General features: G+C 41.3%; 1 protein-coding gene across 3 annotated transcripts in view; it reads right to left on the bottom strand.

Annotated features, from left to right (window-relative positions):
• SLC39A12 (solute carrier family 39 member 12) overlaps positions 1 to 1576 on the bottom strand; it is an 80660-nt gene extending 79084 nt beyond the window's left edge. Inside the window, exon 1 of one of the 3 annotated variants that reach the window (XR_005722404.1) lies at positions 1289 to 1422. The gene's annotated coding sequence lies outside the window, so the exon portion shown is untranslated. Of the gene's footprint in view, positions 1 to 1288 lie in introns of all 3 variants that reach the window. The other 2 variants (XM_040248085.1, XM_040248086.1) reach the window with 2 other exon arrangements.
• Positions 1577 to 12092: the final 10516 nt, after the last annotated feature.

Below are 12092 nucleotides of genomic sequence, written 5' to 3' on the forward strand. Positions count from 1 at the left end.
GTGGAAAGGGGGGAAATGAAGGCTTTAATTATTGTGCCTGCAAGAGGTTTGAAAAGATTCATTAACTGGGTGGCTAAGCAGATTGGCAATGACAAGCCGTTTCTAAACAACAGGAGATCTGTAGGTTGTTCCTAACCCCCACTGGCAGGAAACGATGGTGGGTTTAGACTTTCAACCTGTTCAACAGCCAAGAAGTGAGTTATATTGCTTCTCTGGGAACGAGACATAGAGTCAAAAGATAGGAAGAATACACTTCACTGTCTGTTCTAAAGGTGCTACAAGTCATAAAACCCAGATGTATAAAAAGATAACTAGTGGGAAGCTGCTATATAGCACACAGAGCTCAACTCAGTGCTCTGTGATGACTTAGATGGGTGGATGGGGAAGCAGGCTGAGGGAAGGAGGCTCAAGAGGGAAGGGAATATATCTATACTTATAGCTGATCCACTTTGTTGTAAAGCAGAAACTAACACATTGTATAGCAACTATACTTCAATTTTTAAAAAAGAGCAGGAAACACTCTCCATTTTTAAATTGAGGTATAGGTGATTTACAATGCTGTATTAGTTGCAAGTGTACAGGAAAGTGAGTCAGTTATACATACATATTTTTTCAGATTCTTATCTATTTTAGGTTATTATAAGATATTGACTATAGTTTCCTATGCTATATAGTAGGAATTCTTGTTTACCTATTGTATGTACAGTAGTGTATATATGTTAATCCCAAACACCTTATTTATCTCTCCACACCTCCAACAGGAAACATCCTCATTTTAACCCATTGATTTATGGGCCTCTTTAGTAAAGTAAGTCAATAAAAGTAAACAGAAAATATATTTGAATACATTACAGATATCACACTGATTTAGAAGATTTTCAAAAAGGAAGGACGAAAACAGTAATGTTCAGAACATACTGGTTAGTTTTCAGCTGATTAAAAGTAAGAACTATCTTAGAAAAACAAGAGAGTTTCAAGTCCTCATGAAGCATGATAAATCCACATATTTGGGGCTTACTACAGAAGTGAAAAGGACAACTTTAGAGCCAATCAGCTTTCTGGAAAAAAAATATTAATCTCTTCAACCGATTGCTTAAGGAATGCAAAATGTTAACAGCATCTCATGGCAGATCTTGGCTCAGAGATGAGCTAAAATGGCTGTGGGGTAGTAACAAAAATACTAGGATTACTTTTATGGTTTAAAAAGAGAGAGCAAGTTTAAGATTCTTATGTTAGCATTTAAAAAATGACAGAGGATGATACAAACATTTCTAAACCCAGTGCTTACCTTCAGGAGAAAGATAAATGATTATTTATCTGGAGCTCTGTGGCCTTTTAAATCTTGGAGGGTATTTCGTGGTTACAAAGTCCTCTGTTTTTAAAATTCCTTGACTGTGCGCTGGGAGCTAGAGAGGATTATTTCAGCCCAGAAAAGTTTTCAGTTGCTATGGAGAGTAACAATGAAGGTGCATAAAAGTGAGAACTTTCTGTCTGGCCAATTTTCAGGAAAATAAAATCGGTGTCGCTAATGAACCCAACTTTTTATATCAATATTTACCAACTGTCTTAGAATTCTAAGAACAACCTTAGAATTTCTTACAGCCACTTGCCCTTTAAAGGATAGATCTAGGTCAAACGAGTTCACTTACAGAATGGAAAGGTTTTCATGTTAAATCAAGATTTCTTTTATTTCTCAGATGATTTTGTGATAACTGCTTTATCCACACTCAAACGAAAGATCTTTAAAAAAAAAAAAAGACAGGCTCATTAGAACTTTATTTCATAAGGTACAGGATTTTAAACAATTTCAGGTGTTCTTAAGTCCATTAAAAAAAAAAAAAAGCATTAGCTAGAGGAAATTCTTACCTGGGACTTAAGAGGGAAAATTTAATTAGCTGTGTATATTCTGATCTCAGAGTCTGTGTTAGAAGTAATTACATCATGCCCTCCGGTGCTGTGAAACGAGCTCTCACTAACTTATTAGGGAATAAACGACTGAAAGAACAAATGTGGTAAATTTTATAGGCGGTAAGAGAAGTTAAAAACCCAAGATTTCAAAGTGGACATGGAAACAGCACAGAGGCTCCAGAGACACAAAATGAATCTGAAAAACGCAGGAAAAGGAGAGGGATTTCTGAGTTGGGTTCTGAGGTGGTGGTTGTGGCGGGAGACCAAGGGAAAAAACAAAGAAGGTGAGATAATTGTTCTCAAACGTTCATTGGATATGAAGATTGGGAACAAGAGGGAAATGATCCTAGGACAATGCTGGTAAGCCTGTTAGAAACAGGGAAGGCCAGCGGTTCCAGAAAACGCCCAGCTGCTCTTGACCCACACATCAGGGAACACTCAAGATTTATCTTAACTGTCAGGCGAAGGGCCATGGCCTGTATCTCTCGACATCTGTGGGAAGATATTCCTGAAGTAAGAGTCCAAAACCATGCGTCCAACAGAGGAGTGAGGAGGTGGTCAAGACCTTCCAGCCGTGGAGGTAGATGCAGAACAGGAAATGGACTCGGGACCAGAGAGGGCACCTTGGGCAAAGTTCCCCGCAAGCTCCTGCTCCTGACCTGCTGCCCACCCAGCAACTGGAACGACCTGCCCCGTTTCAGTCTCAGGGACTCGGTGAGCCGGTAACTAAGTAGCCCAAAGTCTAAGGAGCGAAGTATCCAGTCCTCTTGTTTCCTGCTGCTTTTCAGAACTTCAGCTTTGCCTTATTTCTGGAATTAAGCCCTTGCTTCCTGGCCCACTTCCAATCATCAGATCCCCAGGTCGGCCCTCCCTGCCCAAGTCCCTCCGTATAATTTTCCAGATTAGAGCAGAGCTGCATCTTGATTGGCTATGAAGTGGTCCTGGGAGAGCGCCCCCTGCTGGAACTTTGAGATATTTCTCCTGATTCTCAGATGGCTATCCAGCCTGAAGTCGTGTGTTTCCTAGTCTCAGGTGCCCTGTGGCTAGGGATCCGCCGCTTTTAGAGCCCCAGCAAGTTACCTCCTGCAGGAATTCTCGAACACCCATTACTAGTCTCAGCTGATCCCAGCACCGCAACCAGGCCACCCAGGAGCTAAGAGGCTCTCAACTAAGTGAACTTTTCCCTCAGGTCACAGTCTGTATCATTTGCCTGGAGGCTTGCTCTCCCCTCAGAGTCATACATAAGTCAGCCACCGACCAGATTTCATTTCCTGCCTCAGAGTGAGACAGCCATTAGGAAGGGCAAGGAGAAGCCTTGGAGGAAGGCTGGAAGGCAGGCAGATCCCAAGGAAGAAGGAGGAAGCACTTGGCCGAACAGTGAGGTGTTGCTTTCTTCATCTGATCTGGGTTATAGCTGTTAACTCTTCATCCCCAACCTGCCTGCTTCCCCAACAAGGCTGAAATCAACCTTGCTTAAGCATGGTTATATTTGCAATCCAAACCAGCCTCTGGGGATAATGAGTTTCAGGTGTAAATTAACCCCCTTATGTACAAAGAAGGAGTTCATTGACTCCTGGTTGATATTTACAAGGATTTACAAGGGTTTACTAATTTGGAAATAGTTTCATCTGCTGCAGTATCTCCTGATAAGTTGTTGTTTAGTCACTAAGTCCTGTCCAACTCTTTTGCAGTCCCATGGATTGTTACCTACGGAGCTCCTCTGTATTCCTTTTCCTAGGAAAAGGAAAAGGAGTGCGTCAAGGCTGTATATTGTCACCATGCTGATTTAACTTCTATGCAGAGTACATCATGAGAAATGCTGGGCTGAAAGAAGCACAAGCTGGAATCAAGATTGCTGGGAGAAATATCAATAACCTCAGATATGCAGATGACACCACCCTTATGGCAGAAAGCGAAGAAGAACTAAAGAGCCTCTGATGAAAGTGAAAGAGGAGAGTGAAAAAGTTGGCTTAAAACTCAACATCCAGAAAAACTAAGATCATGGCATCTGGTCCCATCACTTCATGGCAAATAGATGGAGAAACAGTGGAAACAGTGGCAGACTTTATTTCTGGGGGCTCCAAAATCACTGCAGATAGTGACTGCAGCCATGAAATTAAAAGACGCTTACTCCTTGGAAGAAAAGTTATGACCAACCTAGGCAGCATATTAAAAAGCAAAGCTATTACTTTGCCAACAAAGGTCTGTCTAGTCAAGGCTATGGTTTTTCCAGTAGTCATGTATGGATGTGAAAGTTGAACTATAACGAAAGCTGAGCACTGAAGAATTGATGCTTATGAATTGTGGTGTTGGAGAAGACTCTTGAGAGTCCCTTGGACTCAAGGCGATTCAACCAGTTCATCCTAAAGGAAATCAGTCCTGAATATTTATTGGAAATACTGATGTTGAAGCTGAAACTCCAATACTTTGGCTATCTGATGTGAAGAGCTGACTTATTTGAAAAGACCCTGATACTGGGAAAGATTAAAGGTGGGAAGAGAAGGGGGTGATAGAGGATAAGATGGTTGGATGGCATCACTGACTCAATGGGCATAAGTTTGAGTAAACTCTGGGAGTTGGTGATGGACAAGGAGGCCTGGCGTGCTGCAGTCCATGGGGTCGCAAAGAGTCAGACACAACTGAGCAACTGAACTGAACTGAACTGAGGCTCCTCTGTCCTGGGATTTCCCAGTCAGGAATACTAGAGTGTGTTTCCATTTCCTTCTCCAGGAAATTTTCCTGACCCAGGATCAAACCTGCATCTCCTGCTTAGCAGGCAGATTCTTTACCACTGAGCCACTAGGAAAGCCAGTCTCCTGATATACAGGGATTTTTTTTGTGCTAACGCAGGAAGATGTAATAGACAGGAGGTGGAAGGGAACCTAGAAGACATTAATCTGTCCTACCTTCAGCTCCAATTCTTTGCTGTCCTATGTGGTCTGAGTTTCAAACTTCTATCTCATAAATATTGGAGAAGGCAATGGCAATCCACGCCATTACTCTTGCCTGGAGAATCCCACGGATGGAGGAGCCTGGTAGGCTACAGTCCTTGGGGTGCTAAGAGTCAGACACGACTGAGCAATTTCACTTTCACTTTTCACTTTCATGCATTGGAGAAGGAAATGGCAACCCACTCCAGTGTTCTTGCCTGGAGAATCCCAGGGAGAGAGGAGCCTGGTGGGCTGCCGTCTATGGGGTCACACAGAGTCGGACACGACTGAAGCGACTTAGCAGCAGCAGCATATCAATATAATGCCTTGACCTGGAAAGAATTTAAAGGGGCCCACCAGGTAACATGAAATGCAAGATGGCAGCCACTTCCGAAGAGGCTGAATAAAGTGTAGAGCCCTCTTGTGTCATTCAGGGTGGCCATGCACAGCTTTGCAGGTTGTGTACGGTACAACCCTAGGGATCATCATTCACTTCCATAATCATCACAGATTTATAGATTTATTATATGAATATTCCAGCAAATGTCCTGAGGAAAGGAGACTCTGAGCTCGTGGTAGGACTGCGTGTGTCCCTCTTCCTCAGCTTCCACTTCACTCTGTGTGAGGCCGTCTCTGGCAATGAGATGAGGTCCTAAGACTCAGCTACTTCTGGGCTTTGCTTTTCCCCCTGTCCTCCTATTATGCCATCTTCTTCCCTCTTTTCCAAGACTCTAACCTCCCTAAGTCATAACTAAATAAAGTTTATTAACATTTTTGAATTGTCTTTAATGTCTAGGCACTGGGCTAAGTAACCTCACATGTATTTTCTCAGGTGATTTCAACTGAACCTAATTAATTTCATTTTTAAAAAATTTATTTTTGGCTGCACTGGGTCGTCATTGCTTTGTGAGGGCTTTCTCTGGTTGTGGTTTTCGGGCTTCTTGCTGTGATACCCTTCTCTTGTTGCAGAGCGTGGGCTCTAGGGTGCACAGGGTTAGTTGTCTGTGGCATGTGGGATTGTACTGGGTCAGGGCTCAAAACTGTGTTCCCCGTATTGGCAGACAGATTCTTAACCACTGGAACACTAGGAAGTCCTGAACCTGATGAACTTCTTCTCACTGTACATTTCTAAAATCCCCAGGTCACACAGCTAGTAGATGACACCAGAAATCCAGGCCTGTATATATCAAACTTGGTGCTTATACCAGCAAGCAACTGTCTGTTGCAGTGTGATTCCATTTTTATTTGTTAAGTCTAGGTTTCTTTTTACAATGAATCATGGGCTACACAAAGGAATCAGGCAAAAGTTCATCATAAATAAAACAATCTTTTCCTGTATAGGTCATTATATAGTATTGGGTAGAGTTTTTTAAAAAAAATTTTTAATAAAAAAATTAAAAATTAATGTGATACAGATAGGTATTTTTTTTTAAAGAAAAAAATAACAATGATGTGCTGCATTTTGATTTTTGAATTCTCCTCAAAACTCCTTCAGCACAAAAGTTCTCAGGGAAAAAAGTTTCTTTAGAAAAAAAGTAAAACTTTAAAACAAATAGAACTTCAGGCTCTCCTTTTCTGTAATACATAATAGTTCTACCCACTAGGCATTTGAAACAAACACTACTCCTTCTTCAACTGTTTTCTCAGAGGAAAATCTGAATGTTCAATTGAAAGACAGCATCTATAGGGTAGATACTAGAGTCTTATCCATCTCCTGATTCTGTGACATCACTGTATCTCCAACAGTTAGAAAATGTCACCTGTTTTAAATGTTGACATTTAGATGATCTTTGATTTGGAAACTAATAGTAAACATGATTTTTAAAAAATATATATTTTATGTGCAACTTTCAAACAGTATTTTCTTTTCCTTATGAAAACCATGTATAACTACTAATAAAAAAAGATATCTAAGAGCATTAAAAAAAAAGAGGGTGGTGTCTCTACCCAAGATAACAAATGGATTATGTTATATACTTAATTTTGAAACAGTGTTTTTACTATTATATTGTGTCAGACCTGCTAAAAATGGCTTTATTAGTCATTTCAAAAATTCACCTTTTGGAATATTATTCCACCATGAAAAGGAAAGACATTGGGTCATTTGTAGTAATGTAATTGAAACTAAAGTCTTACAGAGTGAAGTTAAAAAGAGAAAAACAAATATCACATATTAACACATATATGAGGATTCCCTGGTGGCTCAGTAGTAAAGAATCCACTTGCCAATTCAAGAGTAACAGGTTTAATCCCTCTGTTGGGAAGATCCCCTGGAGAAGGAATGGTGACCCTCTCCAGTATTTTTGCCTGGGAAATCTTATGGTCTGAGAAGCCTAGCAGGCTATAGTCCATGATGTCATATAGAGTCAGGCATGACTTAGAGACTAAACAACCACACATATGTATGGAACCTAGAAAAATGGTACTGATGAATCTATTTTCAGGGCAGGAATAGAGATGCAGACATAGAGAATGCAGATATGGACACAGAGGTGAGAAGGGGAGGATGGGACGAACTGAGAGAATAGCATTGACATACACTCCCGTATTTAAGACAGCTAGCAGGAAGCTGCTGTACAGCACAGGGAGCTCGGCTCAGTGCTCTGTGGTGACCTAGAGCCGTGGGGTGGGAGGAGGCGGGGGAGGGTCAAGAAGGAGGGGATATATGTATGCATATAGCTGATTCATGTTGTTGTACAGCAGAAAATAACACATTATAAAGCAATTAAGCTCCAATAAAAATATAAAATAAATAATATGATCCCCCAAAATTTACCTTTCACTTTGGCTTTGATGATCTTCATTATAGCCAGCTTTTCACATCATTAATTTCCACTCTTTTTATTTCCTTCTTCCTTTTATCCCATCTTTCCATGGTTCTGTCTTTGGGAATGAAGCTTTGAGTGGCAGATGTTGCTAGATGTCCATCTGTTAACCATTCTTCCTGCCTTCATTTCTTCAGGGCAGCAAAGTGCTCAACTAAAAACCCTTGCTTCTCCAGACTCTTTAAAAGACAGGTGACACAGCTCTGAGATGATGTGAGTGGTAGTCCGCTGGGGGCATCAAAGGGGGCCTCCCGCTTGGGATGTAGAAGTGACACAGCTGTGGCCCCAGGGGAGGTAAAAAGCAAAAGAACAAGAGCCTCCCTCTTCCAACTGAAACAGGAAGACAGAAGTGGAGCCTAGGCCTCAGAAGTATCACCCAAACCACCCTAGGAGCCCTGGCTGCCCATTCTTGGACTGTTGGTTGAGTGAAATCCAGAAACCTAACCTCTATCTGTGAACTTCTTTCTGTTCTCTGTTGATTTGCACCAAATGTAAACACTGCTACCCCTTGAGACAACAATGATATGTCTTGCCATCTTTTTCTGCTTCCTTTAAAAATTTTTTTGGAATATAGTTGCTTTACAATGTTGTATTAGTTTCTGCTGTACAACAACCTGAATCAGCTATATGTATACATATCTCCCCTCCCTCTTAAGCCTTTCCCCACTACCCCCACCATCTCACCCCTCTAGGTAATCACAAAGCACCGTTTTTCTGCTTCTTAAAGCAGTATTTTCAGACATGGAGAAAGCTCATGGAAATGGAGAGTTGGAATGAGGAGGCCGGGTGACCACTTAATTTCCCAGTTACTTCCTGAGTCACTCAGAGTGAATCACTGTGTAAATAGGTGTATGAGTCATCTATTTCTGTACCACACTGAACCGCAAGCTTGGGCTATGGTTGACATGTTGATTATCCCACAGTTTCTGTGGGTTGGGAGTCCAGGCGTGGCTCACATGGGCCATCCACTCTAGGGTTTCATCAGGCTACAATCCAGGTGATGACCAAGGCTGAGGTTTCTTTTGAAGACTGGACTGTGGAAGAATCCCCTTTCAAGCCCACATGGTCCTTGGCAATCTAGTGAATTCTAATCCCAGGTGACACCGCATATTGAACTGGTCAGAAGTGAATTACCTACACTCAATATGAGAGATATACTAACAGTGTGAATACCAGGAGGTGGGGTATCAAAGGGAGAAGAGTGGGAACACTTTGGGGAATGCCTGAAACAAACACAATATTGTAAATCAACTGTAGTGTCATTTCTCTTAAAAAATTTTTTTGGCCAAATTGCACAACAAGCAAGATCTTAGTTCCCCAACCAGAGATAGAACCCACGCCCCCTGCAGTGAAAACACAGTGCCCTAACCACTGGACCACAGGAGAAGAAATAATATTTATTAGTTTCTATTATTTTAAAAGTTACTATTTATTCCCTACAGTTCCATTTAAAAAGGGAGAAGAGTGTGAAATGATGTGGGTGAATATGATGATTAACATTCCAAAGGCTACGGTTTGCATCCATGTTCTTTTCTGAGGAGGTGAGGCTTCCCTGGTGGCTCAGACGGTAAAGCGTCTGCCTGCAATGAGGGAGACCCAGGTTCGATTCCTGGGTTGGGAAGATCCCCTGGAGAAGGCAATGGCACTCCACTCCAGCACTCTTGCCTGGAAAATCCCATGGATGCAGGAGCCTGATAGGCTACAGTCCATGGCGTCGCAAAGAGTCGGACACGACTGAGTGACTTCACTCCCTTCACTCACTCTTTTCTGAGGAGGTAAGGAAAATGGAATTTCTGACATCTTTCTTCATCTCCTAATCACTCTCCAATTGGTTTCAAAGTCCTCCTGGAGTTAGCTATGTGTGCTAAGTCGCTTCAGTTGTGCCTGGAGTGGGTTGATACGTCCTCCTCCAGGGGACCTTCCTGACCCACGGATCGAACCCCAGTCTCACGTCCTCTGCATTGTCAGATGGGTTCTTTACCACTAGTGCCAGCAAAGACGTTACCAGTCAAAGGATGTATTTAACATTTGATACTTCTTCAGAATCTTGAGTACTGGTCCAAACCACTGGGAACTGTGTCTTTTAAAAAATTCACCTTCTCATTTGTTTGATTCTAAAACTGAGAAGTTATCCTTTGTAGTCTGAGACTAAAGGATATTCCATTAAAGTATATAACCGTCAAATGTATTTTTTTCTCCACGCACTTAAAATATTGCAGTTTCTAGAATATTTTTAGGCAAACAGTAGAATCCTTACTGAACATTTTATTCTGCTTTTAAGATCGAAACTTTGGTATTCATAGTTAAATATGTCAAAAGTATGTGACTTGGGCTGAAATTTGTCTTTTGAATATCGTTTAACCTGATGACTTTAAAAATAATGTGAACTCAAATCTTGCCAAGAAAAAAATGATTCAACATTTATGTTGAATAAACTCATGACATTCAAGAGCATTTTACAAAATAAACTGTTCACTGCTTATTCAGTGGATTTTCATTTTGGCATGAAAAGATTTATAATATTTGTGTAATTATTAGGCACATTATATAATTAAAAAGTTGTTAAACACTTATGTATAATGCTATTTAGATCATAACTATGTCAAATATATTTGTGGCAAAAGTATTGACTATAAATAAAGTATTAATTGTAGTTCCCCACTGGTGGTAGGAACATAGGTGATTTTTCTTTCCATTTCCAATATTTTCCAAAGTTTCTATAACAAATGTATAATCTTGCACAATAGAGGAAAACTCATTTTTAAAAGGAAGGATTTGACTAAATCAATGACTTTCCTTTTTAAATTATTTGTTTTAGCCGCAAAACTCTTTTTTTTTTTAAAGAAATTCTTAGAGGTCATCCAAATATGTAAATCTGAGAAGAGTGATGATTGTGTTTTGGAGGTATTCTTTATTGTTTCTGGATTCCATAATATCCGAGGGTTCTTGAGAACACATTTGAAAACCACTAGACTAGTTTCTAGAATTCCTTAAAGCAGGCTGTGCTGGTAATAGGAGCCAGCAGACCTGTGGAAAGAATACTGAATACTGGCCCTGAGTAGGACTTCTTATGGGACCTCTGAGCCTTCTTCTCTCCCTTTTAAGATGCATATATCATCTGCCCTCAGGACATTTTAGCACCTGGCACGTATAGGAGCTCAGTCATCACACTGCAGTCATTCTATAAGCTCTGTGATGTAATTCCGTGTAATTCACTCTACAATCCCTTCCACTTCAGTTCCTTCTTTTTCTTTTTCCCCCTTAAAAAATTTTTTTTTTACTTTTGGCTGTGCTGGGTCTTCATTGCTGTGCACAGGCTTTCTCTAGTTGCGGTATGTGGGCTTGGTTGCCCCAGAGCATGTGGAATCTTCCCAGACCAGGGATCGAACCTGTGTCTCCTGCATGTCAGGCAGATTCTTAACCACTGGATCACCAGAGAAGTCTTCCTTGACTTCTTCTCCAGGCCACTTTGCTTCTGTTACACTGAATTTCCCCAGGTTCTAGTATTCATGATATTCTCTCAAACTGAAAAGGCCCTTTCTCCTCTCGGCTGCTGAATCTAGTTTGTTTTCCTAAGACCCACCTCAAATACCACTTGCTTTGGAAAGCCTTTCATGATTCTCATGTGTGGTAGAATCTCCATCATGTGTGCCTTGCGATATTTTTTTTATCCCATTTGCCCCATGGTATTCTGAAGGAGATCAACCCTGGGATTTCTTTAGAAGGAATGATGCTAAAGCTGAAACTCCAGTACTTTGGCCACCTCATGAGAAGAGTTGACTCATTGGAAAAAACTCTGATGCTGGGAGGGATTGGGGGCAAGAGGAGAAGGGGACGACAGAGGATGAGATGGCTGGATGGCATCACTGACTCAATGGACGTGAGTCTGAGTGAACTCCGGGAGATGGTGATGAACAGGGAGGCCTGGCGTGCTGCGATTCATGGGGTCGCAAATAGTTGGACACGACTGAGCGACTGAACTGAACTGAGCTGATGCTAACTCGTGTTTACATCTTGTTACGTCTTAGCTGCACTCATCAGTGGGGCATGGGTCGTAATCATTTTTGTGTTCCTAGCATTACACACTGTATTTGATAAATAGGGGGGACCCATTAACAGAAAATAGTGACCACAAGCAGTAAACAATAATATAGACACTTCACTGCACTGACTTAAGATTACTAGTGGTTGCAAACAAAGAGAGGAATCCACATTTTTTGAGTCTACTGATAAATGTGGGATCAGAGTATGTCTTTGAATGGATGGAATTCCTACTGTTAGGAACAGGGAAGGACCTGGCAGTGGAAGATGCCAGCACAGGTAAGATGGCAGAAGTACGAGAGTGCTCTTGAGTCCTGAAGATGGGCAGGAGTCCCACCCTTTGGAAACACACCTCAAGCCAATCCAGCAAGTGATTTTCCCCACAAGA

The sequence above is a fragment of the Oryx dammah genome, unplaced genomic scaffold, assembly GCF_014754425.2.
Source record: "Oryx dammah isolate SB20612 unplaced genomic scaffold, SCBI_Odam_1.1 HiC_scaffold_10, whole genome shotgun sequence".
NCBI classification, from domain to species: Eukaryota; Metazoa; Chordata; class Mammalia; order Artiodactyla; family Bovidae; genus Oryx; species Oryx dammah.